The following is a 22,396-nucleotide window of genomic DNA, read 5'->3' as shown; positions in this document are numbered from 1 at the left end:
TTTTATGCTTTATAATGTGAATCCTAAGGTCTATGATTATATCTCAATAAAAATAGAAGCTGTCTCATGAGATAGGTAGGCATTATTGTCCCCATTTTATAGGTGACAAAATTTGGATGTAATTCTTAGTTCTACTTAGAAAAACAAGTTTCCAACAGCCTGCCCATTGGACACTAGATCTTTGATAAGAGATACAAACAGCAATAAATGTCCATTTTTTGGAGGACATTCTCTAATTCAGCATGTCTGGTTATTGAAGCTATCCTCAGACTTGGAATACTGGCATGGAAATTCTCTTTCTTTTGTGGTCGGAGAAATGCAGAGAGAATTTTCTTTCTTTAGCTCTTCTGTTGCTCTGAAAAAGAAGAAAAAAACCTGTGTTGAGATAAGCCAGGCTATCAATTAAGGTCCAATTTCCTAAAAATAGTGTGCTCACATGCATGTGTGTGAGTGTGTCTGTGCCTGTGTATATAAAGAGGGAGGTCAGCCCCTTGGACCTGTTTCTGCCATAAGGAATCACTACTAACTTAGCAGTTTGGAAAGGCACCCATTTATTATATCTGCATGTCCCACTCTCAGTGGAGGGGATCAGGCAGGCCAATCCAGGAATCTGGAGGGCTTTCTTGGAATTTTGCCTTCCATAGGCATTAAGCTGTATCTATCTGAATTAGGCCACTTTGATTAGGTCTCATCCCTTTCACAGCGTCCACAACTTGGAACACTGCCTGGAAAGGCCTTTTGCGCAATGTACATGGAAGGCAAGAGAAAGTGTCCATAGTCTAAACTGTCACTGGGTTTGCACCTGTTAATTCAAGGCACATGGCCTCCCCACATCTGTGTCTGACATCCTGGTTGGTCACTGACACAAAGCTCAGCCAAGTGCCAGATAAGGAGGCAGCACATAGAAACATCACCTGATTTTCCAGCACCCAGCTGTATAACTGCAGGGCTTATAAAGCAATTCACCCCATGGACTGTCACAGAGCTGGGAGTGGTTGCCGCTTTCTGAGGCCTGTCTCCTGGCCTTGCAGGTGGCACCTTCTCCCTGTGTCCTCACATGGTCTCTATCTCCTTTTTCCAGAAAGACAGTGATCAGGTGGGATGAGGTCCCACCTTATGAGCCTCCTTTTGACACAACCACCTCTTTATGGGCCTGGTCTCTTCACCTTTTGAAGCCCTGGGGATTAAGACTTCAAGATGGATTTTGGGGGGACACAATCAAGGGCACAACACCAGTGTGAGGCTTACAATAGGCATTACTCTCCTCCTATCCTTGCTGAGAGTTAGGATGCAGATAATGACTCAAGGTCGAATTACTAAGAAGAGGCCACAGAGATTTCCAAGCAGGAACACAAAGCCCCCTCTTCTGAATTCCTTCTGCTGTCTCCAACTATGTGGCAGCTTAAAATTCACCTTTGAGCTATGAGAAGAAAAGCTATTAAGTTGGGTACAATGAAGGAACCCTCGGAAGGCTTTATTTTAAATCTGGAGCTCTTTTTGGGGATGTGAAATTATCCTCACTTTTCCCCACTGCATGAATGCTATTCAAAGACTTTTTTGTTTTACCTCATCCTCTTGTTTTATGATGAATCTGTGCGTGAAAAGACTCATTAAGGACATCATTATTCTACATTTATCAGTAATGAACTGTCTGTGGCACCTATTAGTAGCAAAATGGTCCAAGTCTCCTTTTGAATCTGTCTTCATTCTTCTTCATTATTTACTGCTCTACTCTCATCCATTTAAAATAGATTTGGCTGCATGCAATTTACCCCCAATTGTTCTTTTATTTGAGAGACAAATATTAATAGAATTCATAATCTTGAGGAGTCCACTCTGAATGTTCCAATATGAAAGCCACTATTTAATTTTTGATTTGTGGCAGGGGGCAGGGAGTTTCACTTCAGGTCCTGCTAGGCGCCAGCCCCTTTGAGTTTACTGTTATATGTTATTTTCAGAAGGTCTCAGAGATGGGCATTGATGTCCCCATTTTACCAAAGACACAGCCAGGAACATCTAGTAGTAAGTCCACTATACCAGGACAGACCTGAGAATCAAGACCATCGTTAGAGAGCTTGTTGCAGATGGGGTTTGCTCTGAAGTCCACTCTCAAGCTGAGTCCAGCTCTCCAGAGCCAGGCTCCCACCTGGAGCTCGGTCAAATGTGTGAACACCTCCACTCCCTGTAAGCCGCCCCCCCCACACACACACAATTTAGGCTTAGGCTTCTTCAATTCTGCTGGTGTTTTATTTTGTAAATGACTCTTCTAGTAGAGTCTGTCACCTTTTATGCAAGGAAAGAGTTTCTTTTTAAAAAGTCTTTCTTACTTATTTAGTTCCTTTGCAGAGTTTTTTTTCTTTTCCCCTCTCTTAACTTCCTCCTCAATAATTACATCCCTTCAGAGGAGTTGGGGAGAGGGAGTCTTTCCAGGGTGCCCACACAAATGCATTCCAGCAGTAATCAGGTGCGAGACACACCAAGTTTGGTTTTCCATTATTTGCACAGAGAAGAGGCAATCTGTGTCAAAACACCATGTCTTAAGTATGATTTTAAAATGTTGACAAATACTTCTTTATACCTGTCTGCCCTGCCTGAGCTTCGGAGGGTGAAGACTCCTGCACATCTGCAGAGTCTGCTGATGTCCTATAAAGGTCTGACCTGCTGCGTCTGGACTTCAGCTTCACTCTGTGGAAATTGTCCAGGCACAGGTGCAGGGGATTTCCCAAGATACGGAAAACTCATTCACAGTGGCTTAAACACAGGAACCCTTCAGCACCGACTTCATCTTTTAAAACATTTTAAGCACCATACACTGTAGCACTGAAGCCTATACACAGTGGGATCACAGCGAATAGTTCTGGATTGAACTCTGATCATATTGAGATATCTCTTTCTGTCTCTGTCTTTCTCCTTCTCTTTGAACTATTATTTAATGATTTCAATAAGACCTAGCTGAACATTTCTAGCCATACAGAGGCCTCTCAGTCTTCCAAAGTGTCCAGGTGGGTTTCAGACTCACCTTGAGCAACAGTCTGCTCCATTCTGAGTTGCATAACTTTAGGGAAGTTGCAGCTTATTAGATGTGGGAGGTAAAAATAAAGGGGGACTTTTTTTTTAAAAGAAAGTGATATTATTCTAACAAAATATTAAGCCATGGACTTAAGAATTAGATGTTAACCTGCCTTCTCAGACTCTTCAAATCACATCATGACTCCTATTGTATATTCTATGGGTTTCTGCTCCATTTCTCCTCCTCCTCCTCCTCCTCCTCCTCCTCCTCCTCCTCCTCCCCCCCCTCCTCCTCCTCCTCCCCCTCCTCCTTCTCCTCCTCCTCCTTCGTAGACAGACACAATACCTTTATTTTATTTATTTGTTTTTATGTGGTGCTAAGGATCAAACTGAGTGCCTCACACATGTAAGGCAAATACTCTACCAACTGAACTACAATCTCAGCCCTAATTTCTGCTTCTTAACACAAATCACATTTTTAGTTACTGGCCAATACCTAATCTTCCTTGTAAAAACATTTTAAAAGAATACTCTGTAAGTGCTCAAAGAGTGAATGGATAGATGCATGGATGGATGAAATGATGGATGGAGATGGATGGAAAGATGGATAGATGGATGATGGATGGGTCAGTGAATGGATTGATGGGTGGATGGGTCAGTGGGTGGGTGGACAGATTACAACAGCAAAGGCCTGAGGGTGACAGAGCCCATAGGTTGTCAAAGGTTGTTTCTCTATTTTCATTGATAATAATTATTTTAAGTTTACAGTTATATGCTCAGAATAAAAACCTCAGATACACTAAAAATCACAACATTATATATGCCTAATATTTTAAAATCTTTTTAATAGAATATTATCATAATAAAATGTTTAAAACATTAAACATATTAATATAAAATGTCATGCCTATGAAAGGAACCATCATGTGTACATACATTTTACTAATCATACAATAAATAGGAAAAAGCATGTACCCAAAGCTAAGATTAAGTAACAGAGCAGGTTTAAGTATTCTTTTGCCCTCCTAGATCACATTTTCCTGTATTTTTGTAACAAGTAGCCACTTTTTAGACTTTATCTTTCTTTGTTTTATTTACCATTTTTCTAAAAATGCAAACATTCTTTCAAAGTATATAACTTAGGCTGAGCACAGTGGCACACACCTGTAATCTCATCAGCTCAAGAGGCTGAGACAGGAGGATCATGAGTTCAAAGCCAGCCTCAGCAAAAGTGAGGTGCTGAGCAACTCAGTTAGTCCTTGTCTCTAAATAAAATACAAAATAGTGCTGGGGATGTGGCTCAGTGGTTAAGTGCCTCTGAGTTCAATCCCTGCACACACACACACCAAAAAAGTATATCACTTAGTTTTTTCTGTGTCTGAGTTTTCTTAAAGTTTAAATTTCAGAAAGTTAAAAAAAGTTTTCCCTAGAGAACAAATGTTCACAATGTATTTAATGTAGAAGAATGAGAAAAGTAGCAAGATGTTAGAACTGAGGCAAAGGAGGGTAGGGGAGCCTGGAATGAGTGAATGAATTATCTTCAGTTAATGAGTGAAGATATAATGGAACGTGATTGACAAGTTACATAAAATCTCATAGGTCTAGAGGATAATGAACCTGTGAACTTTGCAGTTATTTTTCATATTGGATATAAATAGTTTCCTATTGTATAGACATAAACTGCAACTTATCAACCTTCAAAAATTAGCATCTGCTTTAGAGATTCAGGCCACTGGTCCATGGTAAATAAGTTAAAATAAATTGCAATAGATGACTCTTTAGAGGCTTGACCAGAAAGACTCTAGGATGGTGTTGAAGGCGCTTCTATCTCTCCTACTAGTAATATGCTCATCTTATTTCCAAGTTTTAGATATTTTCATCTTAACTTTAAAGATGGAGAGTCATAACGTACACACTCTCAAGCTATATATAGACTCATTATCTTTTTCATAATCCATCTATATTGATGTAGTTACAGTTCATACACTTCAACTGTATGAAATCCCATGGTTTATTTATCTTACATAAATAGATACTTTTAAGGGAGTTTATTTGCATACTATGCTTTCATTTGTTGTACAGCATGGCCATGAATTTCTTCTCAACTCTTGGTTAACAGCTCCATCTCCAAAGCCGGGCTGACTACATGAGAATCTTGACATTGGAAGTTGCGAAATCTTTCCCTGCCATCCTTTTCTCATGCACAGAATGGGACATACTAGTGCTCACCTGGTAGTAATATGAGAAGTGTGAAGTTTAACAACTGGTCACAGCTACAGCAAGCACTCCTTCATGTCAACCCCCCTTGTGTTTGTGGTTTGCAGTGTAAATATCCAGCCTCCCTAAATGGCAGTCACGTGTCTGTCTCGGGGCAGATGCTCTAGATGGGGAATCTCTACTGTTCTAACACACATGAAGCATATTCTCTTGGCTTAGAGGTTTGTGAACCATAAATCATAGGGAACAGTGATTCACAGAGGTAATGCCTTTCCACAAATTTGAATTGGGGGGGTTGACATATAAGTCACTGTGAAATATATGCTATTCAGTTCATCCTTGTCTGATTCCATGCCTCCAATATCCATCCTGATTACGGTTTGACTTTGCCTCCAGCTCAGCCCAGGGATGATGATGGCTGGCCTCTGGCCACATGAGTTTTTAGAACTTGGTCCTTGTGATCCTTCCTTCTCATTGTAGACTGTTCTCTTGCTTTTCTGCCTGCATGCGTTGCATGTGTGAATTTTGTCAATGTAAGTCATCTTCAGAGAGGAGATTTTAAAATTTTTGACGTGGATGTAAATCATCATTTTGGGTCACCAGGGCTCAGGGGTCTTCCCTAAATATGGCAATGAAGAATGATAACGTGTGAGGACTCCTAGACTTCAACTTTCAAGGTGAGTCCTAAAGCCAGCAGCAGCAGCACATGGGAGCTTATTAGGATTGTAGAATTCCAGGATCACTCTAGACCTGCCAAAGCAGAATCTGTATCATATTAAGATCACTAGATGATTCATATACACATGGATGTGGAAAAGTGTTTCATTAGAATATAGGGACTGTCCACAAATACCAAATAAATCCACATATTCTCTGAATGAGGTTTTATCCAGGTGTCATAAAGCAGAAAAATGACATGATTAGGTGGAAAAATGAGAAGTTGGGATAGAAGAGTAGAATGGTGGGCTTACTGTTTTACAGGGAAAGCGGTTGTCAGTGGTAGTGTGTGGCTGGTGGAGAAAACATTACTGAACTTGATGAAGTAAGAAATCCTGGGTTTAAGGGTTTGAGTGAGTGGTGTTCTCAGCCCTGGATGGCCATAGGGTGTGCAAACATCAGTAAATATGAGAAAGGGACCCAGATGTTGGATGACAAGAAGGTGAAGGAGTAGCAGAGCTTGAACTCATGGGACATAGGGATTTGCACGGCTGGTTAGTCTGAATCCCTTCTAGATGGAGCAACTCTACTCGTCACTGGAGCTCCTAAAGAGATTGGCTTGCAGGAAGTGGGTTCTCAATAATTAAATGCACAAATGAATAATAAAAATAGCATCTTGTGAGGAATCACTTGTTTTTAGTATTTTGCACATATCAACTATTCCAATCCTCACCATAACTCCAAGAAGTTGTCACTGTCACTGGTATTGCTGTTGTTCTTCTTCCTCCTCCCCTCTTCTGTCTCCTCCTCTTCTCCTCTTCATTACCTCCCTTGGTTAAATGGTGGAACAAATGTGATTTGTACTTTATGTAACTTACCTAAATGCACAGAACCAGGGAGTTTGCATCTCATTCTCTGAGGGAAGAGTAAACAGGATAGATTTTGACACAAACATGCAGATCTAGAGAAAGAAACAACTGCAGCTTTGGAGAAGACCTATAAGGGTGCATTCATGTTTTCTCCATGGTGTGTGGGCTGGATGTCCTCCAGTTCTTAATGTCAAAGTTGTGTTGAAAAACTTCCCTCAGATCACTTGACTCTTCTCATTGCAACAATCTCATTTGTTGAGCAGAATATCGTGAGCTGAGGTTGGAGCTGAAGGTGAGCTCTGGTCTTTCCATTAAATTTGTGCATGTGTATGTCCATATGTATAAGATTTTAAAATATTGTTTCTCATAACAAGCTCAGAGACAAGATTTTTCTGGTCATAACATACAGATCTCACTGATAAAGCTAGCATATTTTAGAATGTGTATGTTTCAAAAATTATGAAGATATATAGATTAAATAGGAAAAATTAATGAAGGAATAAAAATATAGGTGAAGAATTTTATATTAATATTACATGTGAATATCAATACCTATTTTTCCTATGTCAGAGAGCTGTTATGCACTAAGTTTAAGTTTACGGCCTGGTGAAGTTTATAGCCTGCAGTGCCTCTTGGGACTGCAACCACTTCCACCTGGCACTCACAGCACCATGTTGAATTCATCTGTCCTCAGGAGCCTATGTATTCCTTGGGGTGCGCTGGATTTAACTTAGTTCTTTATTCTCAGAACCTACTGATTCTTCGTCCACACTGGTCGGGTCTTTTTTCAAGCTGTTTGGTGCATTGTTTATCTATTTCTGGCTCTCAACTCACACTTTACTAATCATGAGCAAAAATACAGAAAAGTTTGGCCCCTGGAGTCAAACTCACTCTCTCTGATATTGTCCCTGTTGGTCATAACTGGTTTTCACTTTGATCTTCTGATTCTTTTTTACTAGCTACCTTAAAGCTTCTGCAAGGTCTTTGATAGATCCAAAAGCTCTTGCTCCCTGGTATTGACTTTTGGGCTGTGTGTGTGTGTGTGTGTGTGTGTGTGTGTGTTGGAGGGGTGGTATTTGGAAAGAGATGGGGAGAAAAGAATAGAGAGAGATTTTCTTCTTTCTCCTTCTGTCTTCTAATGATTTAAAATTAAAATAATATTTTAAAAGAAATTCTGGGAGTTAACAACAATGAGGTACTTCCCCAAAGTGGCTGAATCTCCTCTGGACTCGATACAGTTTCCCTGGATATTTCCTTTCTTTTACTTTCTATTCTCTCCTTTAGTTTAGCTGTCAGCATTTTCCTGGGTGGGAGCAGAACTGCCTTTCAAGATAACATTTTCTCTCAACTTCAACAAAGATTTACCTGTTGGGAGACTCCTTCTCTTTGTGGTTCTCAGCTGTTGAGTGCCTGGGCCATGTCTCTGACTTCATTCCTATTTATTTACACTCTTCCCTAGATGATCTCATTTAGAACCATGGTTTTAAATAACACCAATAAGTGAACGGTTTTCAAGTCCGTGTTTTGAATTGTGAAAGTTCCCTTGAGCTCAAGAAGCCACAGGGTGAACTTCCCCAAGAGTCCTGGTCTGAGCACTTATGGAAAGCATGTATCTTCTCCAGTCAGTACTTACCATGCGCTTATTCTTATTTCTTTCATAGTCCTTGACAGCATCAGAAACACTTGTTCATTTTTATTTTATTTTGGGTCTCCCTCATACCAAGGGGGACATTACTTTCTGAGGACAAGCATCTTATGATCCTTACATTTTATTCCACACCCACTGTCTTAGACGTTTAGGCAAACTTGACCCAAAGCATATGCTCATATACATTTATTGAAAATGAATTAGTGAATGAATGAGTCCTTATTTTAAGTATAAGCTTTATTGTATAGATGGGTCTTGGTTGCCACCAAGAGGGCCATTTTCTTCCTCATTTGTTGACATCTTTGCTTCTTTACAGAATGGGCAGGAGTGACCGGCTCATCTACAAACTCTCTCTAGTTTACATGAGACTTGCCCATGGTCAGTGTTTGCCTGGCAGTGTCATCCCATGTGTTGTCATAGGGGAAGTTCATGGTGAAGATCGTTGGTTTTGAACAACTTCTCTTTCACTTACAAGCTGTAAGATATTAGATAAATTGCTTCTCCATTCTCTACAATAGTTTTATTATCTCCAAGAGGGACACCATTATAATAGCAGCAGTGCTCACATGATACTTGTGATGAAAATGAGACAAACCTTGTGGAGAACATGATTCAGTGCTGAGTCAGAGGACACCTGAAATGAGATGGTAGCATTATTACTAAGATGGTTCCCAGCCATCTTGCCTTCTCTCCTTTCAACACAAGCATCACCTAACTGGGTTTAGAAAACACCATTGTTATCCAAAAGCTCTCATCCCAAACCTAATATCATTCTTAGCACATAGAGGAGTTGAAATACATTTTGGCAGATCAAGTCTTCAAAGAAGACATTCTGTAATGTGACAATTTTCTGTCCCTTGGGAATAAGAACTATTAAAATAAAATGAAGTCAACAAGACTTTTCTCAAAATTTAATTTTCCTGTTTTTCAACAGATTTTGCTTTTGTTTCATGCAATGAAGCAGAGCAACAAAATGTGAATCTGAAAACAAAGTCCTACAAGTGGACATGGACATTTTTCCAGTGTGAAATTTAGAAGCAGAATGGACCTAGACTTGCACCCAGGATTCACAGGCTGGATCTGACAGTTTGAGCTAAATGTGCCAATATCTGCCCATTGTTTGCTCAGCACAAGGATGGGGCAACAAGCCCCATCTCTGGAGAGCTGTGAGAATTAACAGATGTCATATGTAGGCATCCAGGACACCTTATGGGATATTAGGGAACTGATGACCTTGTCTCTGGACCTCACCTTTCTTATCGATAAAACAGGGATGATAAATTATGCTGGTCAGATTTTATTACTGTGATCAAAGCACCTGCCCAGAACAATGTAGAGAGGAAAAGTTCACTTTGAGCTCACTGTTTCAGAGGTTCTGTCCATGGTCGGCTGACTCCATTGCTCTGAGCCCAAGATGTGGAGCAGCAAGATAGAAGGCTGCCTGCCACTAAGGTGGCCAGGAAGCAGAGAGAGGGAGGAGCCCGGGTTACAAGCTGTCATCCATCCCCAGGGATCTACTTCCTCTAGCTATTCCTCATCTGTCACCCAGTACAGCAGTCCTTTCAAGTCATTAATCCATCAAATGGATTGATTCTCTGATTAGTTGACGGTTCTCATAATCAAATCATTTCATCTCTGAACCTTCCTCTCTGAACATTTGATACACCTCGTATCAAAACCATAACAGTAACTATGTCATGGGAGCTAAAGGTGTAAGAAGAGCTATGGTGAACCACAGTGAAACCTCAGGGAACTTGAGTTCCTTCTGCTTCCTCCGCTTATTCCTCTTTCTACCCCTCCCCCTTCCACTTTTCTCCCTCTCTCTGTTTATATTGCAACTACCTTGATAATTATCTTTGGAAGTATTTATATGAAGACTCAGAAGACAGATGGAAAAAATAATGAAAATAGTGAGACAATAAAGGGACCACATGCCAAATATCTAGTACATCATATGGTAACTCTAATCCTGACAATGACTTCATCAGATAAGCATTTCCACCCTCATCTGAAAAAATAAGAATAACAAAGACACTGAGGATGAATGAGATTAAATAATTTATTAAGATTTTAAAGTTAGCAAGTGGTAGAGCCAGTTTTCTCATGTAAGCTTGACATAGTCAAACAGAACAATTCACTTTGCATATTGTCATTGAATGTTTGTGACAAATTTAATCTCAATTTATTCCCAAGATACAGTGATTCATTTGGTAGGGCAACCTCATCAGGTTCCCATGTCTGGCAGCAAGTTGAAAAATAATAAAAAGGATGTGGAAGAGAAGATATTATTCTTCAACTGGGAACTGATATTTTGGAACTGTGTTACGGACTGAATGTCTATGTCCCTCTTCAAGTTCATATGCTGCTCTGCAATGGTGTTTGGAGATGGGGCCTTCAGAAGATAATTAGGGTTAGACATAGTCATGAGGTAGAACTGCTACAAGGGGATCCGTACCCTTATGATGCCAGAGACTTGCCTGCCTGCTCTCCTCTCCCTCCTTGTTCTCTCCCCCTCCCCCTTCCTTCCTTGCTCCCTTCCCCCTCTCCCCGCCCCTCTGCATGCACTGGAGAGACCATGTGAGCATACATCCAGAGAACTGTTGCCCACAATCCAAGAGAAGAGGCCTTAGAGTGGAACAGGCTAGTGAGCTTTCAACAGTCACTGGCCATGGGTGGAGGGGTGACCAAGTATGGAGAAGACGTGGAAGTAAAATACCCAGGCAGGTAACAAAAAGTTCTGGCTATTTTTGTAAAGAAAAAAAACTTGAATCCCTGGCCTGGGGCCTTGGCCACACAGAGGACTGACAAGAGAGGCAGGAATCAGGGAGAGGGTGGTTTTCTGGCTCTGCTCCAGAAGCCCCAAGAGTTTGAGAACCACAGTTGTCTCGCCCTACACTCAGCCCCACCACTGAGGACAGAAGGCACACTTGGTTCTCTGCTTCATCCTGACCCTGCTATTCTGCTGACTTAGTTAGATCCCTTCACTTCTCTGGGCAGTTGCTTGGGTTGTTCATCAGAGGAACTTCCTTAAGCAGTCATGGATCTTAAGGAAAAGCAGCAGCAGGTTCCATCCTGAATCCCTGAATCCTTCACCCTGAAACCCTTTCTTGGCTGTGCTTGCCATTCATGTCTTATTGTGATTTTTACCTAATCTTCATCAAGTCTCACACTGAAATCCCCCTGAAACCAAACTTCCACATCCAATCCAACTCTGACTTGACAGTCCCCACCCTGAGACACTGCAAACCCTCCCAGAGACGCCTTTCTCCTGATCGCAGGAAGCAGTGAACTCACCTTTGTCTTATTGACAGGTTTTTGGAGTGCTGGCTTTCCACAGGTTCTATGGAGTTGTCTGAGTGGCTGGAACTTGGACCTTTGAATTCTGCTGCAAGCAGAAGAACTTTGCTCATACATATTTCATATATTGACCTTCTCTATCATATTTGATTAATATAAACGATTTAACTGATAAAAATCCACTAAATCATTGTTCCATTCAGAAGGAAACTGTGTTATGAACTGTTCCATGTGAGTCTGCTTCTCTCTGTTCTTCATTGTCTATACACTTTTGGGAAAATCTTATCCTCCCAGGCCCCAGTTTCTTACTCTATGTAATGGGTATCTTTAAACAGAAAACTTTAAGGCGTCTTCCATCTTTAACAGTCTCTGATGTTGAAATGTCTCTGCCTGGGTGCCGTCTGTCAAGATGACCTCTTAGGGCATAAACTTCTGTTCCTAAAATGCTAATTTTCCTCACAGCATCTAATGCAATGCTGGGCACATACCAGTTGCTCAATAACCAGCTGTTGGTAGTTTGTACAATTGAAGCAGGATCCAATGCAGTGTCTGGAGTTTTTTTATTTTAACTGTCTGATTCAGTAATGTGCCAAGACAATTTTATATCAGAGATGAAGCTGATTCATGGAGGAAGAGGGAACTCACATTTATTGAATGCCTGCCAAATGGAGGTCTGGAGCTGAAGGTTTTGTATGCAGGAGACATCATCATCCTCTATTCAAAAAGTTTGAAAACAGAGGCCAAGTGATTTGGGGGAAATTTCTCCCCAAAGACAGTGATTGAAATCAAATGTGTCTGAGGTCCCAGCCTATGCCCAGCAAACTGGCGGACATCATAGTCACCTGAGCCTCATTGGGTGTGCAAATCCTTGAGTATAAAGGCCAGAGTAGGATTTAAAGACTATCTTTAAATCTTCTCCATCTTGAGAAGAGACACCTTGCTTCCATTTAGATGACCACTGAGAAATGCTTTATCACAGCTCTTGCTTTTGAAGCTTCCTGATGAGATCTTCAGAGTTCATCCAAATGGGTATAATGATCCTTATTTTACAAACAAAGGAAATGAGGTCTATAGAGCCCTGAGTTACACTGCTAGTTCATGGAGATATCTTCCTTTAAAATCAAGGTCATCTAGATTCTTAAATTTACTTTCCAAATAAGAGATTTTCTTTCAAAAATTTTTATCAGCTATGCATGCATTTATCTATAACGTAAAATTATTCTACAAAAACTGCTATAAGAGAAAAGACTGGTCCCTGAGCACCTTCAGATCCATTTATTCTTCCCAAGAACAACCACTTCTAACTTTGTTTATCTCCATATCTCTAAAACAAAATTCAATTTTATTGTTGTTTTCACAGTTTTAAGCATTCTGTAACCTGTCTTCAGTATGAAAAATGAGCATATGGCTTTCCTCTATGCCCATTTTCCTGAAACCTACCACCAGATCAGTTTCTGGTTTCCTACCTATTACAAAAAAAAAAAAAAGTACTGTTTTAGCTCATTATTTAACATTAGAATTATCAAGACCAAATAAATATATTTGTGGTTGGGTTGTTTAATAAACTATGATAGTTTTTTTTTTCCCTGTGAAACATTTTCTGGGTTTTTGTTTGCAATTATCTATGCACTTACAGATGCCACTACATTTTCCTTGCAATTCTCCCAAAACAATGACAATTTTCAAGACACTTAAATTCATGAGTTACTGCACAACCTAGAAACGCCTGACCCACTCCCATCTGCACTGACTATTCGGGATTCTGTTACACGATCAATCTTAGGATTCTTTTTAGCACTTTCCCTAGGATTTTCCCTCACTGCCTTTTATTTGCAAGCTCTGTGTTTTTATATCTAAAGGCATTGCTTCATAATGTCTTTTTGCATTTTATTTTAGTTCATCATTTTAGTGAGCACATCCTCCAGTAGCTTCCTGTGAGAGAGATGGGAGGTCACATTCTTTAGTGCATTTATTTTTCAGTGCTGGGGATCCAACCCAGAGCTTTGCACAGAGTAAGCAAGTACTCTACCACTAAGCTGAAGTAATGTTCTTTAGATCTTGCTTGTCTTAGAATTTCTTTAGTCTACCTACACATTAATTTGACATTAGGGCTGGGTATAGAAGTTTAGGGCCAAAATATTTTCTCTTTCATTCCAAAGGTATTTCTATATTGGCTTCTAGTTGTCAGCATTGCTGATTATAAGTCTAATGTCTTTCTGATATTAATCCTTTAAATGTGTGTGTGTGTGGGGGTTATGCTTAAATATATGTGTATATATATTTTTATTTCCCTAGAAGAGTTTCGGACAACATTACTTCTTAGGTAAAAGTATTGATTCCAAATGTTTTTGGTACAATGTAGACACTCATGAAATGTTTCTATTAGATATTAAACTAATTTCCAACAAAAGCACCAATATAAATTAATGACCACAATATGATTTTTGAAGAAATAATGCTAGAAAAACTAACTAACTGTATACAACAAAAATGAACCTCGCTAACACATATTTCATTCTAATAGTGACAGTGGATACAAAGATCACAGCACATCATGGAAAACTAAAATCATAGCTTTGGGAAGAAATCATGAGAAAATATGGTCATCACTTTTGGGGAATGAGAAATTTTTATGATACAAAAATCATTAACCATAATAAAAAATAAAAATAATTGGGCTTAATCAGGGTTTTAATGATCTGGTGGAAAGATACCACTCAAGAAAGTGAAAAAAGCAAGTCAAAAGCCAAATCAATGCTTGAAACACTCCCTTCTGGGATATATAAAGAATTCACACAATCCAATAATGGACATAGCAGTCCAGTTTTAATAAATATGGTAAAAAGTCATATAAATGGCCTCAATATTATTTGTCATAAAAATATGCAACTTAAAACTGAAGCAATAAATGATTTCACATTCACTAAAGCAGCTAAAATTTGTAAAGGCAAATATTGGTGAGATTGTAAAGGGAACTCTATTGCTTCGCTGATGAGAATGTGGACTATAGCTGCTTTAAGATTAAAAAGGTTAGCATTTTTTTATAAAGCTAAATACACATATAGCCTATGATCCAGAAATCCCACTTGCAGATATTTACCCTAGAGTAATGACAATGTATGTCTGCAAAATGTTCAATATTCAAATATTCAGTTCCTTTATTCTCATTGGACCCAAACTGGAAAAAACACAAATGTCAATAATGTATTAGATGAATAAATTTAGTAAAAGTTAAAAATATGCAATGAATTACTACTCATGCATAAAAAATAAATGGTTGTTTTATGTAACAACATAGATGAATCTAAAAAGTGTTATATCAAGCAAATGAAGCCAGCTCCAAAGAGCAAACAATGCTTGCATATGTTACTATGAAATGCATGGGAATCAGAACAGTGTTTACTGGTGGGCCACTGAAGGAGCATGGGAAGGCACATGGAGTGAGGTGAACAATCTTAAACATAGTGGGAAGTACTGATGTTCTGGAGAAATATATTTGCCAAAACTTATGGAACTTTGCCATTAAGATCTGTGCATGAAATCATATGTGCTATACTTTAAATCTCAAATGAAACCCAAAGGCCTATATGTTAAAAGCTTAGTTCCTTGTTTACATTATCGGGAGGTGGCAAAAACTTTAAGAGGTGGAGTCTAAATTAACCTTTCCTTCTTATAAGTTTATCACGTCAGGTATTTGTTATAGTAACAGAAAACTGGCTAACACTGTAAGTAAATTATAAATCGATTAAAAGAATTAAAATAGGAAAGATTAAGAGAATGGTATAAGCCATCCCTAAGGCCACTTCAACCAAAGGGCACAGCAAGTGGCCAGTGCCTCAAGGACAGTCAGAATTGGCTTAGAACTAGTCTGATTAGAATGGAACTATCGACCCCTTCTCTTCAGGGCACTCACAATTAGGGCTCAAGAACACAGCACAGGTGAGAGTTGTCTCCTGTGCTTCTGATGTATTTGAATTATTTATTTTACCTCTCCTTTCTTCCACTTCTGCATGAGTCTCAGCTTCGCTATCTAGGTGTTCATCTGGACAGCTTAGAGAACGCATTTGATGCCTCATTCTGTGCTAGACTTCCTGATAGGCACCAGTCTCTGCTGCTTCTCTTAGGCTCCATCCTGCACTTTTTAACTCTCTCGAGTCAAAGACACTTCTCGGATGAAACCACACCAGCCCAGCCCTCCTGCAGGAGAAGAGCTCGGTGCAGAAGGCCACACACCAGCACTGAGTCCCATGGCCTTGGCTGGCCCTCGCCCCATGGTCTCATCTGCCCCTCACTACTGCCAGAGCAGAGCCAGTGGCTCCCATCTAGATCACACATCCTGTCTCCTGGGAATGTCACATGAGATCACAAAGACACTGGAGCCGAGTCTCATGAAAGACACCAGCCTGCTTGGACTGAAGACCTGCATGCCCGTGACAGGGACAAGAGAGCCCTTGATGAGCCTTGAATCTAAGCTCATTCTCTGCAACCTTCCAGTACCTCCCCTCACAGGTGAGCGAGTGCGACACCCAGGGCCCCTTCTCCACTCTTTGTACCTTCAAGTCTTCAAATCCAGAATCCCCCATTCCAACCCCCTCACTCACCTTCTCATCCTGGGAGAGAGGAGGCAGAGGTGACCCAGCAGTCCTTCCCAGCCAGATGCCACTGCCGCTCCTTGTCCCTCTGCAGGGGTGCCACGTCTCGCTGCATGGCAGCCTGTGCCCTCCCACCTTCCCCAGGCGATCGAATTGAGATGAAAACATGGGAAACTCTGGGGCCAAAACCCTATAAATATTTGAAGAACAGCTCTCTTTTCATGTCCTGTTTGAAGAGTGCATTTCTTTTCATGTTCTTTCCTTCCTCCTAATTAGTTTATTTTCTGTGGGGTGCTAGAAAGCAAAGGCACTCTGTTAACATATATAAAAATGTGTCCCTGATGTTTGAAATATTACTTCCAATAATACTGGTAACTTTCTGTCAATCTGGGTAGTAAGGTGAAAAAAATACAAATAGGGAAAATTCAAGTTAATGCTGTTTCAGAGTTTTTATGTAGAATATTATTATATATGAACTTAGATTCAGTAAACATTCATTAGTTACTTGTGTGTGTAGACCATTGTGTTCTTTTAATAATGGTTTAATAACAACAGCAGCAATAATAATAATGATGGCTATTATTTTAAATGGACTAGGCACTATAGTAATTCTATTATTTTGTTTACTCTTTACAGCAATTCTGAAAGGTATTATTAGGTATTATTTTAATCTCTTTTCTTCAGAGGGGAATCAGGTTTAGAAAATGGGAGTAAATTGACTTCATACAATCTATGGTCAAACCAGGGCTTGGAGTCCAGATTTAATTGGTTCCAGTTTTTTGCTTTGAACCTTTGGGTCACTGACTGTCAGGCTCCTCCCAGGTCCTCCTGCTCTGGCAGATATTCAGCTGCCAGGCCCAGTTTTTTCTCTCAAGGCTCCAGTTCACACTTCCCTGATGCCTCTGCCCCTTGCCCACAGTCTTAAAGAAGACTAAGCAGCTGGTGTAGAAATGCCCAGTGCATTCGGCCCTCGGGTGGACCTGCATGAGCACATGCTCTGTTCTGTTCTAGAATTCCCCAGGAGCCACAGCGATGAAAGCCCTCTGTTTCCTGCTGTCATTTCCACGTCCACTTCTCCGCTTGATGCTTGTGTTTTCTACCTGCATCATATTCTTCCCACCAAGACTGCAACTGGGTAAAACCAAACCAACTGCAGGAAGACCAGCGTCTGAGTCCTGGAGCCCAGGGTGGAGTGAGAGCTCGTCGGAGGGAGCTGTGGTGGGAGCACAGGCCGAGCAGTGTCTTCAGCTCTGCAGGTCCCAGTGAAGGTGACTCCGTTGCAGGGAAACAAGCACTTGTGCACTGAGATTGAAGCTAAGGCCCCCGCAGGCTGGAAGGCAGAAGACAGGAGACGGTAGGAGAGAAGCCATTGGGTGTAGCTCATGGGGAGGAGAGATGTGAAGTGTGTCTAGAGCCCATGGGGACAAACGAGAAGGCATCAGAGAGCCAGACTTCCTGAGAGCAGAGGACCATTGCTGGCACAGTCAATCTTGCACTGATGAATGCATTGCTGCAATGATTCATGTTAGCACAGCAGTGCATGGGATTTGGACAGTGTCTGTTAGAGGTCACCTAAACCTCAGGTGGTAGGGCCCAGCCCTTGAGTTGTGACTTCTGATAAATTATCACAGTTTAGTGATCCTATTAGGAAAACATTTCTATTCCATCCTTCAGGGAGGGAAAGGGGACCTCCTGGAGCACAATCAGAAGTTGCGAGTCTCTGAAGCACCCTGGATGTGACATTGAACCACAGTGAAGAGACCCTTGTTTGCAACTGTGTGCTGGGTACTGGAAGGGCCCTCTTGAAAATTGAATGCTATTCAATGTTGCTGGCAATCTTCACTAGGTTTTGTTATTTCCACTTTTAAGATGAAGAAACCGAGGTCCAGACAACTTTTGACTGCTGAGAAGGGATGTGTATCTGAGGGTTAGAAAGGAAGAGGGCATTTGGAGTCAGGGTGACTCCCTTGGTCCTTTTATTTTTACAATCTAGGAGGTTCTGCATGCAAATTTTAAAAATGAGCAATTTCCCCCTCTCCTAGGGTAGGGTCTCTACCTCTTTGATAAAGCCCTTTCTCCAGGCTCATCCTGTTCCAGCAAGCCCTGTGATCACTGTATAGATTCTGCCAAGCCAGGGCCTTGGGGACAGAGCCTCTGACCATTTGGAAGTAGCAGAGGATCAATCAAGATCATTTTCTGCTGATGTCATTTATAGTGACTTCCCCATTATCTCCAGAGCATTCTGTTTTGCCCTCGTTGGAGTACAGTTTCTGATACCAGTGGGCAGTGAGCCAGGTAGACACTGTGACCCCTCATTGTTTATGGGAGTCTCTGAACTCTGCCAGCATTAGATAAAAGCAAACATCTACAATGTATCTGCACCATTAATCAATAAGGAGCTATTGTAGGCTGAATTACAGCCTCCCAAAGGTGTCCACGTCCCAGTCCCTGGAGCCTGTGAACATGTTATTTTACATGGTGAAAGGAGATTTGCAAATGTGATTTGGGATCTCGAGCTGGGAAATGATCCCAGATTATCCAGGTGGGCTTGCAGTGAAACTAAGGGTCTTACAAGAGGGAGGAAGGAGAACCAAGTCAGGAAAAAGAAAGCTCTAAAAACAGAAGCAAAGGTGGGAGTGATGGGCTTTGAAGATGGAGGTAAAAAGGGCCCATGTGCCAGGAATGCGAATGGCTTAGAGGACTGTGAGAGGCACGGAAAGGGAAGTCCCCTGGGCGGGTCCAGAAGCAGCCCAGCCCTGCTGGCTCATTTTGGACTTCTCACCTCCGGGACTGAGAGACAGTAGGAGTGTGTTGGTTGAATCCACATAGTCCATAGTAATTTGCAACAGCAGCAACAGGGAACTAATGTGTTCAACTAATGATTTCATCTGCACACAGTCCCAAGTCAGCTGGACGTGTTGGCTCTCAGGCCAGAACTCCAGTGCTAAGTGCCAAGAATTGGGGTTTTAAAATGAAATGTCCCAAATTTGAATCTTGGCAGAGTTATGTACTAGCCCTGTGACTGTGGGCATATTCATTACATTCTATGCACCTTAAATTATTCATTTGTAGTTTGGCACTCACACTGGCTGTCTCCTGGTACTGTTGTGACTGTGTGACACCATCTTTTAAGTGATCATAGGGCACATTATTTGCATTATGCACTGGCTTTATTCTCATTTTCCCCCCTTTCTATCATTCAGTAATAAGCATATTTTTCTATATTGCCCTAGCTGGCACCAGAATTTTTACTAAATTTCTTGATGGCATGGCCTCTTTCATGGGTAAGGCTGAGAAAGTTCAGGTTGGGATTTCATAAAGATAAGGTGTTAATGCAGGAATGCAACTCCTGGTGTTAATGCAACTCCTGATGAGTTGAGCTGTTCATACATTTCTACTGTAATTACCATCTGACAAAACTGTACAACCACCAATTGCTGCTCCCTGGGTCCTCGATGATATGCTGTGTGAGTGCCAACCTCAGGAACACAGGCTACTTTAGCATCTTAGCAGACAGGTTGAATTCTCTGACTGCAGAGCTGCATGAGTTCAAACTCCAGCCTTTCTTTGTAGTCTTTGTCCAGTGGTGTCTCTGCGGTGGGTTATGAAAATCCACGTGCGGCGTTTGCAGGTGGTTCCTCGTCCCCCTTCTCTCTCCTCCTCCTTTGATGAACTCCCACAGACCTGCTTTCTTCTTCTATGCAAGAAATTTTCCTTGCATTCATGGATGCAGAAGATAAAAAGGACACCTTTTGAGGTCAGCCCTACTTTCCAGGCTTCTATTCTCACAGCCCTTTTCCTGCTGCCCTTTCCTGTCTCTGCCTGTGGAGGTGCTCCTCTAAGATCACCCAGGAGATCAGCTAAGTGGGTTCTGCCAGGAGACTCCCCTTGTCAACCTGATCATTTTTCACTAGATGGGAATCTGCAAATAACTCACTCTGTCATCCTACAAGGAGATTCATTTGGCATCTGACACTTAACTTTATTCATCTAACAAATGCACAAACACGTACGTTCCCAAATGCAGGGATGTCGTGAGCCTACCCTTGACGGTGGTTCAGGAACATCAGATGCTTACTGCCTTCCAGGCAGTCTGTCCCTATCCTCCGTGGGACCTTGGGCAGGATAACAAATACAGGCTCACATACCCCGTGGCTTAGCGTCTAAATGTTGTCAATAAATGAATGGCCAATTTAAACCTGTCAGGACTTCCACATGTTACTTGCACATCTTCAACACCATGAATTAGAACAGCATGGACGCATCATCACTAAAAAAACCCTTCCTCATTTTGCAATAATGCATGGCGTTCTTGCTGCCTGAAAAGAAAGATGGGACAAACCAAACACCTCAGTGCTTCCTCACTCAAGTCCTCCCTGGGCTCTCACGTGGCATCCAAGTTCAGAGGTGTCAGGGGACTTAACACTTAGATGTGGGCATCTCTTCTTCAAGGGCACAGGGCCAGAAATCTGGGGAGTAGTTCCCTGTAGTGAGTACTGTGAATCACAAGAGAGAAGGTCTGTGGTGCAGGGCCGTGTTCGTGTCAGCATAAAGCACCACACCACAGGGAAAAAGGCATCCCTGGTTCCTTTAACCTGCGGTGTGTGTGTGCGCACATGTGTGCATCCACGTGTGTGTGTGTGCATGCGTGTGTGTTTGTGTGTGCACACATATGCTTTAAGCACCAGGCTGTTATAATCTAGCTGAACAAAGACAAATTAGGAATATGGAATCATTATGAGGCTTCACAAGGCATCCTATTGGATTAAGGAGTTACACAAGGTCAATAGCTTTCCCAGTTGTGAGGAGTTGTAGGCATGGATCACTCAGGAAAGACGAAATTTCGCATATGGAATAGTTGTGAGTGGATTGGGAAAATGTCATAAAATTATGGTGCATAAGATTCTAATAAATTCTGGCTTTGTTAGCACCTGGGATGAGAGGCCACGTCTGCACTATCACTAGTACCCAGCCCTGAGCTCTGAGAGTGGTCTGATGGAGATGGGGAGGGAGAAGGACGAGGGTATTAGATCTAGCCCAGAGGGGAAGGAGCAAATCCAACCCAGGGCTGGGCTGCGTGGAGAAATGAAGTGGAGACAAGGGCAAACACAGGCTCTGAGCAGCCTGGGTCAGTGCAGGAGCCTTCAGAAATCACCCAAACCCAAGTCAGAGGAACATACAGAGGGACAAAATGAGGGTGTGTGGGAGGCAGCTGGATACACCCAGGCCTTTGCACTGAGAATTCCACCTAACCTAAGGAGAGATGTGAGAGATGAGTTTAAGGATGAAAGTAACAATGAAGCTTATTGTAGCCTCTGAGATTTCTCTCCTGAGTTCTATACAACTAACAGTAAGACAAGGAGGACTAACACAGAGATCCAAAGGTTTCTTTAACACTGGTAAAGCTGAAATGAAAGAAGAGTCAGCTATCTATCACTGAGTGGGCTTCCTGATATCGATCTTCAGCATTTGACAGATTCATGCACCCCTGCACAGGCAATGCCAAATCCTGGGGCCTGCCCAGGTTGGAGCCCTCCTAGAGAAGCAGGGTAGGACACCTGCCCCTGGGGCACTTCTGCCACCCCACTGAGGAAACTAGGTGTCATGGATTAGTTTCCCAGGGTGGCTGTAACAAATGACCACAAACTGCAGAACAACAGAAATGCATTCTCTTACACTTGCAGAGTCAGAAGTCAGAAATCAAGTCCTTCCAGAGCTCTGGGGAGAGTCATTTGCCACCTTGCCCAGCTTCTGGTGACCCTAGGCTTGTGGCTGCGTGGCCAGGGGCTCTGCCTGTCTCTCCTTCTATGGGTCTTCACAGGGTCTTCTCATTAAAAATCCTTCTGTCTCATTAAAAATTCTTTCTCCTTTTTCTCTTATAAGGATACATGACATTCAATATAGGATCCACCTTAAATCCAGGCTGTTCTTATCTTGAGATTCTTCAATGCATCCATAAAACTCTTTTGCTAAATAGGTCACATTTATAACTTCTAAGTATTAGGCCTTGGATATATCTCTTTTGTGGCCACTATTCAACCTACCACACTGGACATACCTATGGGGGGGTAAATCTTCTTTCCTTTATTAGTAGGTGTAAGGGTGGA

This window comes from Urocitellus parryii, chromosome 10 (genome assembly GCF_045843805.1).
Source record: "Urocitellus parryii isolate mUroPar1 chromosome 10, mUroPar1.hap1, whole genome shotgun sequence".
Taxonomy (NCBI): Eukaryota; Metazoa; Chordata; class Mammalia; order Rodentia; family Sciuridae; genus Urocitellus; species Urocitellus parryii.
The sequence above is the reverse complement of the archived record's forward strand: the minus strand, read 5'-3'. Positions refer to the sequence as shown.